Below are 23,518 nucleotides of genomic sequence, written 5' to 3' on the forward strand. Positions count from 1 at the left end.
TTTGTATGTCTATGTGTATTCATTGTTAGTGTTTATAGAGTATTGTTCTCTGCTGGCATGTGTGTGTGGTTTCATTACAAAAACAAACAACAGCGCCGACTCGTGGCCCTACATACTAACTACATCGTTTTCAGCGTTTCTGCTGTGTAAACAGACGTCATTTTCAAAACGCTGAAACTTTTCTGAAACGTTGTTGTGTAAACGAGGTCTTAGTTTTACATAAAGAGTGGCAGGAAAATGTGAGAATGTAATTTCATGACAATCACCTCACCTGGTGTTGCAGTTAATAATTGAGTGGGCGACAGAGTACGTGTGCCTCCACACTGAGGCCTTTTGTCCGTGCTGCTAATTTACCCCCCCCCCCCCCCCCCCCCCCCCCGATTCCTTCAGGCCTTTTCATGACTTTCCATCGGTTGTAACGCTTATTAGCGGAGAGCTGTCGAGCCCCGTGAGCCAGAACACCCGCAACTGACATCTCGGGATGATTTGTTTAGCTCGCCGTGATCAGAGGGAAGGGTCACATGCCTTTCGCTCCCAAACTGTAAGCATCTGCCACACAACTGACTCCAGCAGGTGTTTTAACTACATCGGACAGAAAAGCTCAAACATCTCAGGGAGATCTGACTTCGATTGTTTTTCAAACTGCGTGCTTACTCTCTCTCTCATGACCACGGTCCAATCTGGCAAGTGGAAAGCCTTCCACTCCAACTTGGCCGCGGCCTTTCCCGTCAGTTCCCGAGCTGCAGCTCCGCTCCACTATCTGTCCCAGATTAGATCGATCACCTCATTGTTTGTCCTCCTCTGCTCCTTTCATCCCTCAACGCTGCGCTGAGCGACTGGGAAGGCAGAGGAGAAGAGTTTGTTGGCCAAGTGAGACCGATAGATTTTAGTACTCATAAACTGTGGGAATTTTTACAGAGCGTTTAACAGGTCCCTCATGAAGGAGGGAAAAATCACAGATACTATCAGAGCAGTGTGAAATCCAACATGTGAGGGGTTGGTTTTCCATCACTGCTGGATCCTCTGGATAGTTTGGCTCCTGTTGGACAAAACAAAACAAAAAGTGACTCTTTTGTTTTTGGGTTGTTAAACGATCCAGTCTGTTGCTTGTTGCTCCCGTCACCCCCGACCTGAACCAGGGTTTGAATCCCTCCTCATAATCTGCTTGTCCTTTTCTCTCCTTCTGTCCCCAAACCCCAACTGGAACTGCAGAAATTCTCCTCCTCTGACTCTGGTTCTGCAGGTTTCTTCCTTTTAAAACAGAGTTTTTCCTTTCCACGGTCTCCTCTGCTTGGCTCATGTGGAATTACTGTTATTTCTCTGTAAAAGTGCCTTGAAATGACTGTGTTGTATTTGGCGCTATAGAGATAAAATTAGATTGAATGAGCGATATGTAGCTTCGCTGTGGGGGAACGTTCATATCCGTCCCCCGAGGCTCAATGTGGGGCTAAACTGTACTCCGGCTTAGTGCTTTTGAGGTTAATTCACAGAACCTAATTGTACAGTACACTTGAAGAGCTTTGGTGTAAATCATGATGGCGCAGTGTGTCAGAGGATGAACGTCTTCCGTCTGCAAATGTTTATTTTTCAGTTTGATGCTGCCTTATGATCTTGTGGCCTCGATTAGCACGTTGATGGAGAAATAGTGTTTTCTCTCTGTGAATTAAAAAGCTACACAAATGCTCAACTGAGAGTACAGACTATGTGTTGTTTGGCATACCTCTGTCAAGATTTATTGCGAGAATAAAAGTAAATGAGTGTCTTTTTTTCTAATATGTACATCCAGATCAGAATCAAAACAGCCAAATAGGTGAGGAATTTGTGATTAGATCATCTAACTCTGTAGCTTTGTTTGCGTGTCCTTCTGCTGTTTTAAACCAACTAAACCATCCAAACATTTATTTATTTTTTTACTAAATTCAAGGCTGATACGTAGCTCTTAATATATGAAAAGTAATCAGTTCTAAACTAAAATAAAGTAAAAAAAAAATCCCATGATCACCCTGAGGGATATTGCAATAATTCAAACAGTGATTGTTGAGACATTTATTTCAATAACAGCCAAAGAAAATCAGGAGATCAACAGTGGGGAATGTCAGAATCTGCAGCACATCTCATGGTAATACATCAACAACTTGTTGACAGTTCCCATGAACAACCAGCAAATGCAGATGCACAGCTTAAAGTCAACATTTATCTCTTTAATCCATCATAAGATAACAGAGAAACGCTCCACAACGAACCGCAATCTGATAATGATTGATTCCTGATGGGTTAAAATGGTTTTATTTACCTTTTTTCTTTGTGAAATACACAGAAATTTACATTTTGCTAGTGCCTTATTGCTAAAAGATGTGTGAAAACTTGTTTTTATAGAGTCAAGGCCAAGAAAATCTAATTTGCAAAATAATGGAGTTTACTAAAAAATGTAAAACAGACCAAAATTATGCATATTTTACAGATTATAGTTTAGGAATAATCTCAGAATGGGTTACATTTGTATCTTCATCTATCTAATAGGCTTCATAATCGATTCATTGTGCCAGTGTTTAAATTTGACACAGACACATCTGCACTGTGCAGAATATAAATGAAGATAGTCACATTTCTCTGATTTCAAAGTAGAATTATGAATTGGAGGCACTGGTGCAGTGATCTATTGCAAAATGGGAAAATTCAACAGGAGTAAATGTTATCATGGGAAATGTAAAGCATAACTTTAAAATCAATTATAGAAATCTTACACAAATAACTGTGATAATGTGGAATAAAATATGCAAATTTCCAAATATAAAGTCAACAACATTCATGAAATCTCTTCAACTTGAATTTGCATGGCAGTTTTTGTTTTTTCAGACATATTGTGGAACTAAAAAAGGTAAAATATCGTTTACATACGGTAAAAGTACCGGAAAAAAAAAAAAAGTTGTTTTGACCATTGAGTTAACTCTTTCCATCTGCTAGATCTAATTCCAGGTCATGGGGGGGCTACAGCTGATATCAGCTGGGTATGGGAGAGCAGTCCATCACAGAGAGACACACAGTCACACCTACAGGCCATTTAGAGACACTAATCAATCTTACATGTATGTGTTTGGACTGTGGGAGGAAATCAGATTACCCAGAGGATAAAAAGGGAGCCCATGCGACGCACAGTTCACTTCACACTGAAAGAGCCTCAAAGCCTGGAATCAAACCCATGAAAGTTGAATTACGTAGATACAAATTTAATAGATCGTGGATTCCACTCTGCGCAAATTCAAATGTAACATAAAACTATTAAAATAAAGTGCATCGTGACAGACCTCAAAAGTTAACAAATTGTATCCGCTGTCTAATGTGTAGATGCACACCTGGATGAAACTCTGCTAAATAAATAATTACCAACCTCAACGATATCATACCATCTAGGTTTCCACCCATTATTTTATTGTAATTGCCGGCTACGCAGTCACTCTCCCATTAAACTGTCTGCTTTTGTTGAAATCAGGCTTTGATTGCCCTTCGTCGACTGATGCTTGTAGCCGGAGGGGACAGTCTGGTAAACGTGTGTCTGTTATTCCTCATGTCAGCCTCGAGTGTTGACTTTAAAAAGAGCAAAACCATCCAGCTTGTGAAGTCCCCCCTCCTCCTCTGCAGCCGCCTGATATAACCTCATCAAACTGTGGTATTTCCTCTCCTGTTTGTCAGAGGTGAGATCCTTCGGCTGCCCTCTGGTTCCTCTGCACCGGGCCCACGTGTCGCCGCCTCCTCCACCTCGGATCCCACAGGCCTTCAGACTTGACTCCACAGTAGAAAGCGGTCTGATGAAGACCTTTGGCCACTGCAGGACTTTGGTTTCGGGTCATGGCGTGGACACATGCTGCCAGGAGCTGAATGGCACCCCACCCTCCCAGGGGTCGGGGGCCAGCGAGCCCCCTGACATCCCTCCTTGACCTCTGGAGCACCTCTAGTCTTCTTTGTGCCTCGGCCATCGGGGCTGTGCGACTGTCACAGGTGTCAGGGAAGAGAGATAGCAGCAGGAGCAGACAGACAGGCGGGCGAGCATCGTCCAGGCTTCTGCGACTTTGTTTCTTCTCCTCAGTGGCTGTGACCCTCAGCGGGACGGGCTCGGCTCTTTTCTTTGAAGCCTCGGGGGAGCGGGCTGTAAGTCGGGCTTTATTGCGGGGAAATGGATGGGTCGGGTACCTGCTGTGGCCTGTCGTTAGCCCCGAGACAAGCCTTATCAGCCCCGACTCAGTGTGGGCTCTCCTCTACTTTGGATTACATTTGCAGCTCGCCGTGTCTGCATGTGCACCAAAACATCCCCCGCTGTGAGGAGGCCCAGTCCACCGATGCATCCCCACAAAAGATCTCCGTGAAGCAAAGTGAGGGAGCTGCATGGGATTATCTAGTCCCATTCAGGAGTTGTTTGTAAGCTCTCAGCAAGACGTGCCTGCCTTAAGTGTTATTCATCGACGTGCCCCGCCACGACTTTACAGGAAACAGATTAACTGCAGTAATTGAAGGCTTTGATTTGGCGTTTTTGTGAAAGTGGGCAAAGCAAAAGCACTCTAACTGCTTTTCATTGTGCGCTTTGAAGATCGCTTATCCACGGACACACTGAAATGTGCTTCACAGATTTAACGCGGAAAGAGATACGCCGAGCGGCCAGCTCCGTCCCATCCTGATTCTTAATTTTATAACAAACCACAACGCAGCTTTTGAAGAGTGACGAATCCGTTTCTCCGAAACAGAGAGAAACAATAAAAGTGTGGTTGAAGTGATGAAACCAGACGCGATCAAAACAACTTAGCAAAACAAAACAAAACGCATCTCCGTTCACATTTTTGAACCGACTGAACTGAACTCACTAGTTTTTCGCGTTGTGTCAATAAATTGTAAATGTCCCAGAATGCATTGCACAATAGAAACTGAGAAGAAACTGACAGCGTGAAAACAATTCAACAAACTCTGGAGGCAGATGAGACAAAACCATGAACTCAAATCCAGATTTCAGCGAGATGAAAGACCAGCAGGATAATTTTAGACTGTTTCATCTGCTCAAAGAAGTGATAAATATCCTCTTTGTCTTGACCATATTGATAAAAGTGAGAAATATCAATTAATTAGTTGAATAACTTGAACTGCAATTAGATCTTTCAATAATAGCTGAATCTGAATAATGTAAAATAAGTACTAGAATATATTAATAAATTAACTTAAAGTGATTATTTTCATAAAAGTATAGATCTGGTGCAGTTCAGAGATTATTTGAACATATTTTAATGGATTGTTTAATTAATTAATTTTTTAAAAATTCTGAAAAATCTAATTGAAGATTTGTATTATTATTATTATTATTATTATTATTATTATTAATTATTATCATTATCATTATTATTATTATCATCATCATCATCATTTTATTTATGCTGTTTAATCAGCATCTTGATCTGTCACACCTGTGAGGTGAAGGGATTATCTCGACAAAGGACTCACTAACACAGCGTTAGACAAATTTGTGAACAATATTTGAGAGAAATCAGCCTTTTGTGTTCATAGAAAAAGTCTCTGATCTTTAAGTCCAGCTCTCGTAAAATGGGAGCAAATGTTGCAAAAAAAAAGTGTTGCATTTATATTTTTGTTCAGCATTAAATAGGTCCAGACATTGCTTCAGTTTATATGGCTTCAACTTTTAACGTGAAACACACTTTGTGTCCTTTTAAAAAATGCATTTCTCATTTCTGCGGAGGTAGCTATGTTCATTTAGAATATTGTCAAGGAATGAACAAACCACATTGTATTGATTTTTATCGTAACTTTTTTTAAATGTCCAATCAAAGGCAATTTTTGGTCATGACCGACCAGTTGAGAATCACCAACCACATTAGTTTAGCATTAGAGTGACTCAACACTGCCCCCCGATGGGCAGAGGAACGACTTAAGCGTTACACAGTGCCCCTTTAAATTTAAATCAGCTTCACTGCCAATCTTAGCTCAAAACAAACTGTGTTGATTTTTATTTATTTGAAAGATTCGGGTCATGAGACAAGATTGAAAGGACTATTTTCTAAATGTGCCTGCAGAGCATCAGAAATGCATCTCAGCTGTTATCTGTTGAAGATCAACATGTGAATTTTAGTCTCCCAGATTGGCGGCTAATATTTGAGTTTCAAATTCCTTGGAAACAGAAACATACCAAATAGTTAGACAAAACAAGAAAAGAAAAAACCCTCTGTGTTTTCCTCCAGTAAGTACATTGTTCCATTTAACGACCTCTAATAGTTGTAATATTATAAACATCGGTTGTTAATGTGCTTCATTCAGCCTTCATGCAAAGTGTGCCGGGGGTCTCAGCCCGCTGTGGGCTGGAACCACATGGTGAGCACGGAGCTTTTCTCTGGCCTTGATTCTGACATTTCTGCTGTTCTCATACAAATGCTTTGTTCCTGACATCTTCTTCTGGGCCTTTAAAGAAATACAACACAATCTGTTAATAATTTCCACAGCAGAAGAAGAAGAAGAAGAAAAAAGAGCTAATGACAATAAACCAGGACCCTCAGAAGCGAGAAATCAAGGATGCGTGAAACTGTGGAGCCTGGTCTCTGTTGGAGGACGGAGCATGACATTTCTTTTTTTTTAGTCTTTGCAGATTCTTTTTAATGCTAAATAATTCCTGGAACAAAGATTGAAGAGTAAGTTTCTGACTTCATCATTGTGCAGGTTTTACCGTCTCACACTCTCATGATCAGCATCACTCTGATCCATGTGGGATCTTCTGGAACAAATCCTTGAGGTCAAACCACAAAGCTTTATGCCCTCTTTAATATTTGATAAATTCTTTGGACATTCTGAGTGGTTCGATATGTTGAATCTGTTTCACATTTTCTCAGAGCAATGAGTGACAATCACTGGTGTGAGGACAGAAAGGACACGCCAGGGTAGAGTGGAAGAACAGGCAAACTCAACAAAACCCCAAACAAGCTTGTTTTTTATGTTTCAGATAATCTTGTGTGCCATTTAAATCTCGTATTTTATCTTGTAATCCACCTTTTAATTCTATGGGCTTTCTTATTTTTCTTTATACGTGCGCTACGTGGAGCTGCTGCAACACCTGAATTGTAAGGTCAGCTGGTGACATGATTTGTGTTTGTCATTCATGTGTAGGGGCGATGGATCGTGTACAAGCCAACAGGGTGTCGGAATGGTGTACGTTTACACTTCTCATCCAATCACAATCAAGCTGACGCTATCTGGATGGTGTGACTTAATTGGTTGTTGTTGGATTTTTTTTTTAAACAATGAAAATCCCCCAAAAAGGCCTAAAAGAAATAACAGTAACGAGGCTGTTTTTAAAAATGTAAAGGAGTGGAAGTGAAAAGTCGGCTGAAAAAGAATTACTCCAGTAAAGTATAGATGCCTAAAAATTCTTCCTAAGTATTTGTAATTTGTTACTTGACACCTCTGTGAAAATGATGAGTTCTCTGTTTATTATGATTTAATCTGAAAACTTAAAGGAAAGAAGACATGCTGAGAAAAAATGATGTGATTCTTTAAATCAAATCCTGGATATAAGGCCATGTTGACACATCGCCAGGTATTTACAAAAACAGATATTTCCACCTCTACGTTTTCACAAATAACATAGTTCACACGATATTGTTTTAAATAAGAAATGTATTTACACTAAACCGCATAAAAACCTGGTAAAGAGCTACTTTGAGCATGACAAACCTATAGCTGGAAAAAAACAACAACGGCACCAACAACAAATTTCACGAATTACATCTTGTTCCTTCGGCAATAATGTCGCTATTGTATGTCGAGTGATTGAAAATGCAAACAGGCTGTTTCCAAAAACCGTCATTGTCATCACAGTAGGCAAACAGATCGCACACACACGAGGCTTCTGTCACATACTGCGACATTAAACTCCGTCTCCTCCTGTTTACACGCAAACGTAGAGTTTTTCCAAATCTGTAGTTAGATATAGTGAGATATAATCATTTTCGGTGACTTGTAGATTTCTTTACGTAAAAAGGAAAGGCCCATTGAAATATCGCCGTTATTGCCCCTTATAAATGGATCTAAATGCTGCAGGTTCACTTCATACTGACCTGCTCAGTGAATGAAGCTATCATCGACTGAAGGCAGCACAAGGATGACTTTGTGCAGGTGTTTCATCTCCGCTCCTCCTCAGTATGAATCATCGCTCCTCACTCACAGGCAATCAGGCGTGCGACCGAGCCGTGCAGCTCTTCCGCTAAATGCTCCCACTGTACGGCTCTGGAAGGACCCGACAGGACTAAAATAAAAGTCCGCTCTTTCTCCGCTGCCCGCTGGAAAAACCACAGGCCTTTTTGCGACGCTGTACAAATGTTTTGACATGTGGGAGCCAACAGGCCTCCTCCTCTCATGCTTATTAAAATGGTAATCCTCCGTCACTAAATCTGGGTAACGATGAGCACCTTGAGGTGGAGCGGACGGACCTATTTGTTTGTTTTGAGTCGCTGCGCTGGATGTGCTGCGGAAAGCCCTGTCACGGCTCGGGGACTATTCAAATGGAGGTCGGTGATTGAAAATATACTGACCTCATATTTGACTTGTGCTGACCATAAGCAGGCACACAAACCAGCGCCTGAACTAAGTCAATAAACCCGGATTTATTTGTGCATTCAGAGCTGAAACCTTTACGTCTTCACACTAATCTTTTTTTTTTTTTTTAGACAGGACACAGGAAGATGAGGCATTTAGGATCAGGTGTACAGAGGAAATACTACCTGCCCTCCCGGCCCCCTGCTGGGCTGCCTCCTATTTGCCTCAGTGGGTGGGAAAAACAAAATAAAAGCAGACCCACTGGCGGTTTGGAGCAACAACATTAAGTTGGCGTTCAGATTTCATGGGCGCTTTGTAGCAGTTATTTTCTGAAGCATACCTTTAAAATGACAGGATTTTGGATGATCATACACGCCTGCCACAGAATTTCTGCCAAATATTCAACACAAGCGAGTCCGTTCATCGATGTATGGACACTTCTGAATGGTGTGGTTTGATGTGTTTACCTCGGGGAGTCGTGTTCCGGTTGCACCCTGATGAAGCTCCAAAGTTGGCCCATTAAATATTTGATTAAAAGTGGGAAAAGTTCACGATTCTCGGACAGCTTGTGGAAACACGCTTTAAAGAGTGAAGTTTCTCAATTAAACAAAACAAAACACAGAATCTGTGTGGCGAATGAAGAAGTCTGGATCTTCTTGTAGGAGTTCACTGAAGAGACAGCATTATTCTCACAAGTTCTTAAAGTTCGCGTTCACCACTAAATGCTGCCTGTTTTTCTGGTTAGAATCCATCTGTCAGTCCATGGTTATTTATGGCGCCACTGACCTGCGCAGTGGATAATTAATAATAGCCTGATTCATCCCTGTCCAAACGCACACGCTCTGCTCCGGAGGAGGACGCAGCCTGGCCCTGCCCCGAAAATCCCCAGTGATTCAAAGCTTAGCTGTGGAGGGAGGCAGCCTCGGCCTCTGAACTCCTACTGGAGTAATTATCGCATCACTACTCTGTCAGAGGCAGACGGGGCAGTATCAAGACACACACGACGAGCTGGAAGAAACAAGGACGGCTGCTACACAGCTTAGATACTCAAATCTAATGGTTAGCTTCATCTTCAGAGTTTATTATGGTTAACAAAAACTCATCAAAGAAATGGATTAGCACAGTGGTGCAGGTTGAGAACAGTCTATAGTTTATTAAACTCTTTTTGCTCCCATGGTCAAAAAACTGCTGCTTGCGAAGAGGATTATCTTTGTTTTTTGCTTCATGTCGTCTGAACTACTTTTATCCACAAGCACTGTGTTAAAATAACTGGAAAGTTACAGAGGAAAAACACTCTCCTACCAACAAACACTAACCCTAAACCTGGATTATATATTGGATGGATGGATGGATGGATGGATGGATGGATGGATGGATGGATGGATGGATGGATGGATGGATGGATGGATGGATGGATGGTAGGTAGGTAGGTAGGTAGATGCATACCTGGGTAGGTAAGTAGCTAGGCAGGTAGATAAGTGGGTAGATAGGTAGGTAAGTAGGTAGGTAGATAAGTGGGTAGGTAGGTAGGTAGGTAGGTAGCTAGGTAGCTAGGTAGGTAGCTAGGTAGGTAGGTAGATAAGTGGGTAGGTAGGTAGGTAGGTAGGTAGGTAGGTACGTAGGTAGGTAGGTAGGTAGGTAGGTGGGTGGGTGGGTGGGTGGGTAGGTAGGTAGGTAGGTAGGTAGGTAGGTAGGTAGGTAGGTAGGTAGGTAGGTAGGTAGGTAGATAAGTGGGTAGGTAGGTAGGTAGGTAGGTACGTAGGTAGGTAGGTAGGTAGGTAGGTAGGTAGGTAGGTAGGTAGGTAGGTAGGTAGGAAGGTGCATACCTGGGTAGGTAGGTAGATACTTATTCAATGCATTTCCTCCTCCATCTTGAGGATATTAACAGTCGGACATATGGATGTGGGCCATCTACAGGGATCCTTGGGCCCTTTGGGGAAAAGTATATTTATTTTTTATTTCAGCAAAATTACAGATGGTAGCGTTTGGATAATGAGTGCTCTATACATGAGAACACGATATAACAATATAAACATATGGCCTGTGAACCAAACCCAGCCTGCCAGTGCATTTTGGCCACTGCAGCGACACAGCGAAGTGTGAAATGTACAGGGAGTCACACTGTTTAAGTAAGATTAGCAAACATAGCAAAATGTTGGGAGTAGAGCCAACGATCAGACTCGTTGGGCCCACCCAGGATTAAATTGGACTGAAAGGGGCTCCTGAAACAAAACCACAGTCCTGTGATAAAGGTTTAAAACAACTGTAGTTTTCATGCCAAGACACTAGTAGGTGACGTGTTTCTGGGGTCTTTACCTTGACAGTAACTGTTGATCACCTCTGCCTGTGTCTTTTCTTGTTGCCGCACCACCTGATCTCACTTTATTTCTCTTTTGGATTATCACGACGAACAGATCAAAAGCGAGTCTGACGTCACTCTCAAACATTCGGAGAGGAATGTTAATAACTGGGGGGATATAAGAACAGATTTCATCACCTCCTGTAAAAGAGCATAACCTATACCCAGAAGTCCCTCTTCAGCTGAACGACAGCAGGTCTGCTCTATCTCAGCCACTGCAGGTCACATCCAGATGTGGCCCCCTCGCTTTCCTGCTCCGAGTCCCACTAACGCTGTGTCAGGTGATACCTCTTCTCTGCTGGAAAGGAAAGAAACTGCCTTACAAAGCAGGGATGTTTAACCAGCTTCAACAGATTGTAAAACTGTTGTTTTCTGTGTATATTGTTTCTCATGACAAGGGGGCATTGACGTACTTCAGGTAAAAGGGTTTAAAACGCTGCAGCGTCAACATAAAAAGTAAAATTGAGCCCGAACACCCTTCAAAACTGGAACGGTGCTTCATAAAGGTTTTACAACAGGCACAACCAAATCAAAACACGAGGACGGTAACAAAACACGAGCTCAAATCAGGAGAGGATTTCTGATGAAAGTATGATTTATGAAGCGTTTTCTGTTCGGCCAACTTGATTTCCACAAGCAGGTCGTTGCAGAGCCCCGGGGTCCTGGCTGTAAACGTAGCATTCCCTTCAGTTTTCAGCTAAAGCCTCTGAAATGAATACAGGACCTCCACCCGATGATCTCAAACTGCACACCAGCTCATTACGGCACCGAGAGGTCAGAAAGGCAGCGAGAAAAAGGCCTTAAAGGGCCACAAAACAATCCATAAGATGAACTCTGGAACACACAGGGAGGTCAGGGCGATGCCTTTTCCTATCGTCATCCAGATCATGATAAAAGGAAATAAATTGAAGGTAAAATTCACCATGATTGCATTAAACCACACATTTTCAGAACTGATTGTGATTGTGAAAGAGAGTATAACGTTTTAGTGCAAAACAGTTTCAGACCATACACAAAGATTTATCTAACTAGCTTGAGAAGAGGTTTGCTTTTTATTGCATATTGATGCCAAAAATAGTTAAACAGCTATTATAATTGTCATTAAAGCAGACTGGTTAGAAAGTATAGAGTGTGACAAATGCAGTACGGTAAGAGTTGGTGGGTCAGCAAAGGAAAAAGGCTTGTGAAATATTTTGGATAAAAAATGCAATTAGAATGCTCATAAAAATGGGAGTAAAATATTACAGCGATATTGCGTGTAAACGTGTGGAAGCCGATCTTCTAACACATTATCTATTTGGTGTATTTCCCTACATGGATATCCAACATTGGGTGTGTGTTCCAGATTACACAAAATACTGCGAGAGGTTTATACTTGGTGGCTCTCGCCTCACAGTGTCCGGGGTCAAATACCGGCCGGGCATTTCTGTGTGGAGTTTGCATGTTATTCCTGTGTGTGTGTGTGTGGAAACTTACCACTCAATCGTCCATTGACTGGTAAGTTCCAGTGGTACCTGGTCTGACCTCTAGTCTCCACTTTCAGCCTTCAGCTGCTGTCATTGTGAGAGAAACTGCAGGAGAGGGACAAATGTTAGTGACATGTGATAGTGAGACATGGTGAGTAAGAAAGGAAACAACCTCAGTGTCGGTCTCCCGACAGTCTTAACCTATGGCAGTTTCACTACAAAATGGTCCAGATTGTTCTGAACCACCCATGACTGTAAGCTTTATTAAATACAAAACATTTATGTTCCTCCACTAAGACACCCGACTCCATATTTGTGTGCTTTAGGGTCGCAGTGCTTCTTTGAATTGCTCCATTACACAAGTAAACCAACACAATAGTGAGACTGTTTCCAACGGATCCAACAGGATCTAATGCATGCAAAACAATTTTTTTAAAAACTGTTGTTTGCACATGATCTCCCTTATGGTGGTGTACTTAGTAGATCACCTGTAAAACACTTGCAAAGCGAACGTGCGATCACACTTAATGCAGAAGTATTTTACTCGCTGTCGGAGTAAAAAGCTCCCCACACGAACATATTCACACGGGAATGAAGCGAAGGCATGCACATGCCAATCCCTAAAGTAATAGCATCATAAGTGCTGATTTTTCCAATAAAAAAAAGCCACACTTTATCACGAGAATTTGAGTCTCCACCATAAAATCAAACATTTTGAAATTAATATCTTATAACACCCTTAAACTGACATCACTCTCAAAAACGCATATGGGACTAATCGCTGTCATTTTTCCAACTCCAATCTAAGTTGGACGCATTTCTTGGTGGATAAAAGGCCCGAAATGTTCCTAAAATATTAAAGAGGTTTCCAAGACAGTCAGCGATCCTTATCCTTTAAAAATGAAGCTGAACCACGATTCCGCACGAGGAGACGTTTCTGGAGCTGTTGGACGAAATACGACTGTCATTTGGGAGTCGAAGGTCTGGAACCAGATTCACGATGATCTCAAACACGTTTCCCATCCGTGACATCGGCTCATTAAAGAAGTGCAAAAACACGTGAAAAAGAACACTTTCACAGACTTCTGGGTCAATTTGCAATTGCAATTAACATTGAATAAACAACGACCATCATGTATTTAAAGAGTAGAATAGTTGTTTCAGTGAAGTCATTTGGATTGTAAACCCATTATTGGTTGTCAGGCATTAGAAATACTGTTATCCTTTAAAAGTAGGCCTACTTGAGGGTTGTTACATTATTTGTAGATGATGACAGCTACTGTCACAACAATTAACTGCATGGCAGAGAGTTGATATTTTGTGAGCTAAACTACGGCCCCTTTAAAATGGCAACGTTTTAATGAAGAAAATGCATAATTTTGCGTGATCGTTTCAGAAAGGTTCAGTGTTCACACAGCAACTTTTTGAAAACTGCTTGCATGGAAATGGAAGAAACACTGAAAACTATGCAGTTAACATGCCAGGCCACAAGTTTGCGCTGTTGGTTGTTTTTGAAATGAAACCAGACACACGTGTGCAAACAACAATCCGCTATTATCATTAAAAATGGCGAGAACATGGACATTCGTATTGACTGTACATGTCTAATATGGACTTGGGGTCATGCCTCTCTGGAGGCAAACGTTTTTGTTAGTGTCCATCTACTTGCACATGTGCATATGAGCTATTTACTATGGCTGTGTTGTGCATATGCAGTCGCAGGGTTTCAGAAAAGATGCATTTTCCTCCGTTTCCACGGTTGCTGTGTAAATAAGCCCTTAGTTAAAAGAAAGAAAACACTAGATTTTATTAGCATTGTGTAGCATCGCACTAGAATTGCTAATGTTCACTAAGATTGATCATGTGAACGGAGTTTCACGTGGTGGTGAAGTTGCCCTTTTCAGCATATTTGAGCTGTTTTATCTCGTTAAAAAAAAAGTTCATAGTGCAGAATTTAGTTGCATAGGAGCAATTCATTTTGTTGGTGGAGACGAAGAATTAGTTGAATTAAAAATGGGTTTGTAAACAAAAGGTTAGGGAACAAATTACTTGAAGATATGTGGAAACACTTAAACTTAACGCTGAATTAGCATCGATTAGCATCTTCCAATACAATGTTTTTTTATATTGCTACCTATTAGCACTTAGCTGGAGACTATCCAGCAGATTGTGAGTATTTTGCAGCATTCAGATGCATGACAGCAGCTCCAGCACTTTAGGAGTTGGTGGAAACCAGAACTGGATAAAAAAGAGAGTAAAATTTGGTGTTTATTGGCCAGAGAAGCAACACCGAATGGATGCTAATGCTGCATTTAAGTAACCATCTGTTCGCTAACAAGACCATCATATTAAGTTTATGAGGCCATAATGTGAGTTTACACTCTTAATAATGCCTCTGAGTGGCCTAAAATCTGTTATTGGAGGATTACAACATGGGTAAGAGTGCAAGTCAAATCTTTACTGGTATATTTGATTGCTTAATTTGCACCCTGTGGCTCATCACTGTGAGTGCTGTTTCACATGAGTGCCTGATGGACTAAATATTCTCCAGTGTTTCACACACATGTACAGATTGTAGATCATAAGGTGTTCTCAACACACGGAGAGCAGAAATCTCAGTTTGTCTTACAGTGTTGAGTAAATGTAAAGCAGCACAATGGGAAGTGTAATGAAGTAGACAGGAGTTGGCTGTGAAAGTCTGGAACAGGAACTGGACTATAAAACTCATTGCCAATGGATGACCTGTTGAAAAGGCATTCACACTTTACAGACACTTCACCATTGTTTGTCTGCGAGGGAAAGTTACGCTCTCGGTAATGGGCTGCTACAATCTGAAATCTATTGTTTGCACTGGTACTTTGCATGTCACTGTCCCGTGGAAATTTTATTCCGAACACATAAAACATTTTTGGCCCTGACTGTAATGTCTGACTTCACTGAGGTCAGACGCAAAGTCTTTTTTTGTTTTCTGAATGAATCAGTGAAAGTATTTCCAGATAGGTGGTGTTTTTCTGAGAAAAACCTGTTAACATGTGGTCAATTCCAGGTTTTATTAGTCTAATTCACAAGGGATAAAGGAGCTTGATGGCGTCTCCTGACACCAGCATGTAAGACGGGATTCTCTCTGCTTAAACTTCTTCCAAAGATAAACGTCTATATTACAGATCATCCATGAATTTGTAACGTCTGTACATACGACTGGCTCAGTTTTTACTCGCCTGGAAGCTGTGCAAAAATGCAGCTTCGTGTTAACTGAAACAAGATCATATCAAACCAGGTTCGGCCTCATTGTACTGGATTCCAGCAACTTTAGAGATCAGTTTAGGATTTCACTGCTTGTTTTGAAGAGTTTAAAGTGTACAGTAAATTACTTTACTAAGGTCTGAACAGATAACACCTGATCCGGAGCACTGAACTCAGCCGACAAACTGCTCGAACACATCACAAGAACCAGGTCGGTAAAAAAACTAACAAAAAAAGGCCTAATTTACATATTGTTTTCAAGAGAAAATGGAAAAGTTTCTTTGCGTTTTGGATGTCTCTTTAGATGACAATGGGGCTCAGAGCCACTGAGAACATTTGGAAAACGCTTGGGCTCCGTCTCCATGTTGACGGAGGAAACACTGCTACTGCACTTGGGGCACTGCAGTCGTAGTAAGTAGTTCTTCTGCACATGCACAAGTAGATGGACTGAACAAGAGCCTCGGCCCCTCCAGCTCCCTCTGAGCGCTGCTCTGTGTGGCTGCTACCCATGGCTCAATTCAGCAAAGAAATTTTCCAAATTCTGATTTATTGACTGTATCTTATTTTGCTGTATTGCTCCGATTTGTTTGATAAACACCAGCACATCTCCATGTTTCTGGCTCAGTGCTCCTTCCAATCCATGATGTACGAAATCAACAATGTTTTGAAGTGAAGGAGGCATTTTCACTTTGAGTTGACTTAGTTGACATTTTTTGACAGAAGTCTATTTTTAATCTTCAGTCATTGTTTGATGACTTTCTCTCTGGAAACCACCACGGCAACACTACTGAAGTGTTTTTCTAATGTCTAACTTAACCGAGATTCATAATCACAGACTTTCAGCTGTTCTGTTAATAATCACTAACATGCGGACTCCAGTGTGTGTTTTATTATTCATGAGCTGCTTTGCATCGGCCATTCATGATCAAATGTATGCAGTTTTGGACATCCCTACATGTGCACATCTGCGAAATAGAGTGAATTTAGTGTGTAAATGTGTTGAATGAATCTAACTCTGCTCTGGTGTGAACTATTTTCAGATTCATTGCGTGTAAAGTTTTATACATGAGTCCACCGGTTAGAGCCGGTCAGACTATCTGATGCCTGAACCTGATCGTGTTCTCTGAGCTTTGTGAAGTTCAGACACACACAGATTGGATGCCCTAACAAACCAGCTGATAACCATCGAGGCGGCTTCGCCTCGGCCCGTCGTTGGCTTTCATGCCGGAGAGCAAATGGAGTTGCATATTGACAGGAGGCTTTGCAGCATGCCACACTTGTTACACAGCAGATCCCGTTTAGAAAGCCATCCGTTATGTGCTTAGTCACTCTGCAGCCACTCTGCGCGTCCATGTTTGATCCCGTCTCCTCTGGCTGTGCCAGCTGTCACTGGAATGACCTTTAATTTACACTGAGCCCCGGGCTTTAATGTCCTCATGAGCGAATGAGTGTGTGTTTATGCGTGTGCCTCTCCGGGCCTGAGTAAATATCCTCCGGCATGGAGCGGCGATTTTGATCGAGAAGCAGTGCGATCTATCAGCTGCTTGGCTGAGTGGGCATGTGTGCACCTCACAAGGATGCCTTGTAAACTTTCTCCCCAGCTGGAACAGAAAAGGTGGTGAATGTTGCTTTGATTAAAATGTGGGATGCTCCTTCATACCACACACAGTCAGGCAGGACAAGGACTCGCACGCCTACACATGCCTTCCACTTGTTGACCTGCAGTGCCAGCGCCATCTCGTCTTTCTCGGCGGTCCGCGGCGTGGACAGCCCCCTTCACCCTCAAGTGTCCTTCTCGGATCTAATTTCACTGCATCACAGCTCAGCCCCCACTGTGTGGGAGAATCCTGCTGTTCTCAAGGTATGGCTGAAAAACCATTATTTCCACATTCCCTACATCTGCAACACTAAAGTGGTGAGATATCGCCTGTGTGAATGGTGCTCCTCTGCTATATGAGCAATGTAGAAGGAGGATGGGGGAGGATGAGGAGGAGGAGGAGGAGGATGGGGGAGGATGAGGAGGAAGGCCACCAGCCTGGAGGGCCTCATCTCATTGCTCACAGCAGGAGCAGCTCAGCTCATAATGTTGAGAAATGGCGTCTAAACCCCCCAAAAAAGAAGGAAAAAAAAACACGAAGAATGTGAGATATCCTCTGAATGAAATCTCACCGGGTGTGAGAACTCCAAGCCGACGCCGGCACCATCAAATAAAGACAGAGGGGGCTTCATTAATTTGCTTTTCTGTTTTCCTCGCTGTGTCAACGCCGGTATTTTTAGAGCAAACGGAGCGCTTCCTCCAGCAGCTGCGACCCACCTGGGACCAGCGCGTATGTTTGTCTGAGGGCGAACGCTGTTATTAGTTCATGGTCACCTTCCCGGCTCAGGGCGGGGTGCGAGAGCGAGCCGGGCCACACACACACACACACACACACACACACACACACACACACACACACACACACACACACACACACACACACACACACACACACACACACACACACACACCTTGCACGCGGCTGCAGTGTTTCGGTCCCACAGTTCCATCCCGGGCCGGGTGGGATTACAGCGAGAGGCACCGGCGCAGTCCGGTTGGGGCACAGCGTCAGCGCCGAAATATATTAGCCTGTACGGCTCCACCTGGGAGAGCTAAAGAGCTTAGATAGCTGATCCTCCTCATGCTGATACTCATGTATGATCTGATACTGCGTGTTTTCCCTCTGTGAGTGATTGGACACGGTGGTGCGCCAGAGTTTCCCCATAGCGTGTGCACAACCCCGACCCGCCGCACTGAGGGATCTGGGATGGGGGGGGGAGGCCCACCATCTCTGCGACTTCAAAAATAATAATAACATGCTTCTTTGGAGATCCCTCCGTGTCGAAATCCCGGCCCGCTGTGATCACAGGGGCAGGAACGAATTCCTGCATGGAAATGCCAGAAGCTGTTAGCCGAGCAGCAGTGTGAGAGGGAGGAAGACGAGGAATCCTCCTCACGCTCAGAAAGTCACCGACGTGTTCAGAGGCGTTTAATTGAAGGGCAGACGATTAAATCCGACAGCCTCCAGGTTACACCTGAACTTCTTCCTCTCTCACATTCCTGCAGCCCGTCTCTAATACATCCTCCACTTTTTTTAAAGTCTCTTTTTTTTTTCATTATATCCTTAAACTCCTTTATTGCTTCTTCCTGCATTCTTCTGTTTTTTCATTAACTTCATCCGCTTCATTTTCTCTCATATTCTAAAAAACTGATATGTCTTTTTTTACCTCTCAATTGTTTCTTTTTTATGTTGCAGCTCAAATACAATGAGTAAAACAGGAGTCATCAACCTTTTTTTCCAAACTGAGTATTAAACCACAAACCTTCTGAACAATTAGAGTTGGACTCTTCTACCTTAACGACGATACCTGCTCACGTCCGTGAAAAATCTCCGACAAGGACGTTTCCATGGAAGGAAACACAATAAAACATGCAGCATCATTTATTTCTCTTCATCTCTACTTGTATCAACATGTGGAAGTCACTTCGCACATCCCTGATTATAATGTAAATATCTTCCCCGACAGTTTCAAATGAACGAGAACATTTGACGCCATTTATCAGGAAGACAATAACGCTCCCTTTTTCCAATCACGTTGTTTGTATCGATCGTTCTTTTTTGGAATATGTTGGAAAACCTTGGTGGAAACGATGTTTTTATCTGAAAACAGAACAAACGGGACTTGTTGAATGTTTGTGCTGTGATATTCTCAAACATTTGAAACATATAAGCTCATTATGAAGATAAAGAAAGCAACAAACGTGGGGGGGGGTTGTGTCATTTGTGGTGTGATAATAAACGGTGTAGAATGTGATCCTTTTCAAGCGACAAGAGAAAATTTTTGTTGGGTTTTGTGTCTCTTTATGCGACAACGGTGCTCAGAGCCACTGAAAAACACAACTTTTTGAAAACACTTCGCCGAAACGGGAGAAACGTAACTTTTCTGAAACGTTGCTACTCCACATGCACACCACTGCCGTAGTGAATACTTCTTCTGCACACGTGATCAACAATAACATCTTCATATTGTATTGTTCTCTGCGTTTGTGGTTTTATTACAAAAACAACCAACCCGTAGCCTGGCGTGCAAACATCGTTTTCAAAACGTTGCCGTGTAACCGCCAAAACTTTTCACAACGAATAATACCAAACAGATGCATTTTTACGTGAAACACTGTCGTGTAAACGGAGCTTAAAAGATGTGAAAAGACGAGGTGCGTTGAGCTGCATGTTTCTTCTGAACCTAAAAATATAGTTTCATCCATAACAACAGTGCAATGCTATTTTCACTGTTTCCCACCAAAACATCAAGATCGTCTGAAAAAGTTAATAGAAAGAATAAAAACACTTTTTTTTTTTTTTATCTATTCCCTCGGGGAAATTCCTTCTCTGTATTCCATCCATCCTTTTCATAGTTAACCCTAATGCTCTACTAGTAGGAGCAGTAGGTGCCACAGTGCAGTGCTCCAGGGAGCTGATGGGATTCAAGGGTCATGCTCTGGAAACTTCGGATCTCAAGTCTCAAATCTCTTCACATCTCTGCCCTGAAAATGAGGAACAATTCATGGATCCGTCCGTCACCTTCTTGTACCGTTCCAGTTTTTTAGTCTATGACCGATGTCACAAAGGATAATAAAAAGTTCATAGAAGATCACATTTAAAAGGTTGAAATCAGAGAACGGATGAATCCGCGATCCACTAATGGCCGAGATAATAAGTGAACATTTTTTCACTCACTCAAGTCCATTCAATCATAAATAAAGTCGGAGTCTCAGAGTTTATATCTGGTTGACTTTCCTCCATGGACGTTGTGTCCACAGTCGATTGACGATCTCATTATGGTTCCTGGATATTATAATACAGTTCTGAGGGTTTGAAGATGATGACAGAGATCTCTCCGGACTCTTTGGTTTTTATATATTGACCTCATGTTCCAGAGATGATAAAGTCCCTGAGTACTTAACCATTTTATGTAAAAAAAAAAGAACAAAAACTCTTTCCCAGAATCGTGAACCCATCGATGTCTTGACTTCTAAGATAATCGTTCTCTCTGGGATGTTCTCTTCTTTTATAGTGTCCTGACGATAGTCAACCTTCTTAGTTCTGAGACATTTTCCAGCTGACTTATTGGTATTTTTTATATTTTTTACATTGCACAACTTTTGTTAACATGCTCCAAACTCCCTCGCAGATTTTTTTTTTTACAAGTTTTTAGTCCATTTTCACAGACTGTAACTCACATGATGCATAATTACACATGAAAGTAGTGTGGTAGTATTACCATAAAACTGATAACCATGATAATGATGGTTTTTATTTCAGACACATTATATCTATTTACCTATCAACATATGTACATGATTATATACACATGTTCATGTGCAAACCGTCCCTAATACTTACAGCAGTACAGCTATAATACCACACAAAACATTGCTCATATACTGCACATATTTTAATGGTGCAAGATTGAAGCCCGGCTTCCATGACAATGTTTTCAAGTGAAAAGGGAAAAGTTTTGTTGTAATTTGGGGACAGTTTAGATGACAAATGTGCTTCAGTCGGCAGAAACATCAGCCAACGCGATCAACTGTTAAAGTTTGTTTCTGCGTCTTGTACCTGCTGTACAGACAAATCCCGTTTTAGTCAGGAGAGTAGCTGTTGGCTAAATGGTTCCAATGGGACCTAAATTACCCCACTTATTGAAGACGTGTGCATACAGTTGGACCCTTTTTATGTGTTTTCACGTTGCATAACAATCTACAATCACAGAGAAAATAATCCAGTCACAGATCATTGAACACTGCTAAAAATGTGGTTAAGAATCCTATTTTTCTAAAAAAAGAAACTATCTTCAATGCTACAAAGTGCGAGCACCTTCTGTGTGGAGTTTGCATGTTCTCCCTGTGTGTGTGTGTGTGTGTGTGTGTGTGTGTGTGTGTGTGTGTGTGTGTGTGTGTGTGTGTGTGTGTGTGTGTGTGTGTGTGTGTGTGTGTGTGTGTAAACATGGTGATTCCATGGTCTCGATACCCCAAAAATTCAAACTGATTACAGAGAGGTGTGGATTTATAAGTTGTTACTTGAAGTCCTACCGATTAGGAACGATAGGCAGAACCAGTAAAATATTATTTTTCAAAAAAATAATAAAGAAAATCTAAGATTTGCTGGTAAATGTTGTCAATGCAATACTTTGCATGCTATTTTCTTCTGTGTTTAGATGATATACTAACTTGGTTCTTCACTCCCTTTTCTTTTTCTCTGCACATTTTTTCCCTTTCTTACCTTTAAAAAAAAAAAAAAAAAAGGTACTTCCTATTTTCTTTCTGCTTTTCTGTCATCGCTTCTTTTGACCTTATACTCTTTTTCCCCCTCTCTGCCTCCAGCCTTCACTTTCCCCAGGCTTCTCCTTTTTCTTCCTTCCTTCTCTTGTTTATCCCTTAATTCTCCCCAAATTCCTCCTCTCCCGCTTCCTCTCACCACTCTGCGTTTCAGACGTGGCGCTGTGTCTTTGTACCCGTACGATGAGGCGACGCCGCCGAGCCCCGTCTGCCTCGCCAGTGACAGGCCGCTGAACGCTGTGCTTGATGGGACGCAGTTAAAGTTACAGCAGCAGATGGAAAAGTGTTACGGGGAAGCTTCACATGCGCCCCCCCCACCCCCACCCCCCCACCGCCTCTACCCAGCGGCGGCATATAGTATATGGAGGGGTATTAAAAGCAGAGGGCCGCATACATCTTCTGCTCGAACACATCCTGGGCAACGTGGAAAACGAGACTCATAGTTTTCCCACATTGCGCTCCACGCTCGCTTACTCCCCGTCCCTCGTCGTACGTCTCTACCTTTTGTTTTTCTTTTTTTCTCCTGAATGTACTCGACACCTCCGGGCTGCCACTCAGACGGCTGATTTATTTCCATTTACCCGTCCCACCTTGAAGTGATGTGTAGCAGTGGGAGGAGGGGGGGTTTGCAGGTAGCGCGCTGTTACCACAGGCCCTCGCTACCTCTGCATTGTTGTCCCGCCGCACTGACGTCATGCAGCATTCATACCTACCTCATACCCTGCAGAATGGCTGATCTCGTTACCATTCAGTGAGCGGAATTCAAGAAGAATAAATCCTCAGCAGTGTAAGAGTTTATAGGGCTCCCTGGATGTTATTTATCCCTGTAGCCAGGGGGAGATCCCATGTGAGTACAAGGCATTCAGGGGTTAATGTGAAATCCTCCTTATTCCCCTCATACAAGATGATTTATTCCTCAGACTTAAGTTGTAGCACATGTGTCTCGCATGGACAGAGCAGCACATCGGATATGACTGCTGCCCCCGATGCCTTGGGAGTCATTTGTTTAAGGTCCAAAGGGGTCAGGAAGAAATTTTGACCCCACAATCAGCCAAGCCGTGCCGTACGTATCAGTTGCTGTACATGTCGAACCTAAAAGGGTCTTTGTGCTGCTTAACAAGCAGGAGGCTTAGACTCAAGTACCAACAGCTGGCGAGCTGTCACGCTAACATCCATGCGAGCGGCAGAACCTGAGAGCCGCCAACTGACAGAACTGCTATGCTAACAGTGAGAAGCAGCCATTGTGAGGCCACAGATCCTCGTCACTGAATCACAGGAGAAGCTGGGTGTGACTGCGGGCGACGAATCAGCAAAGGTTAGCGATCAGGAGCCGTGTCGAGGCTTAAAATACTTCCCTCCTCCCATTGAAGATGTGTTTTCAGCGTCCCTCGCCATTGTTCTGATCCTCCGTCTCCAATATCCTCTTGGTTTCTATTCTTAGCTCCATTATAGCTGGGATTACAGTGACATGCTGACTATTGTGCGTCTTACATGAAG

Source organism: Lipophrys pholis (assembly GCF_963383615.2).
Source record: "Lipophrys pholis genome assembly, chromosome: 16".
Lineage (NCBI taxonomy): Eukaryota > Metazoa > Chordata > Actinopteri > Blenniiformes > Blenniidae > Lipophrys > Lipophrys pholis.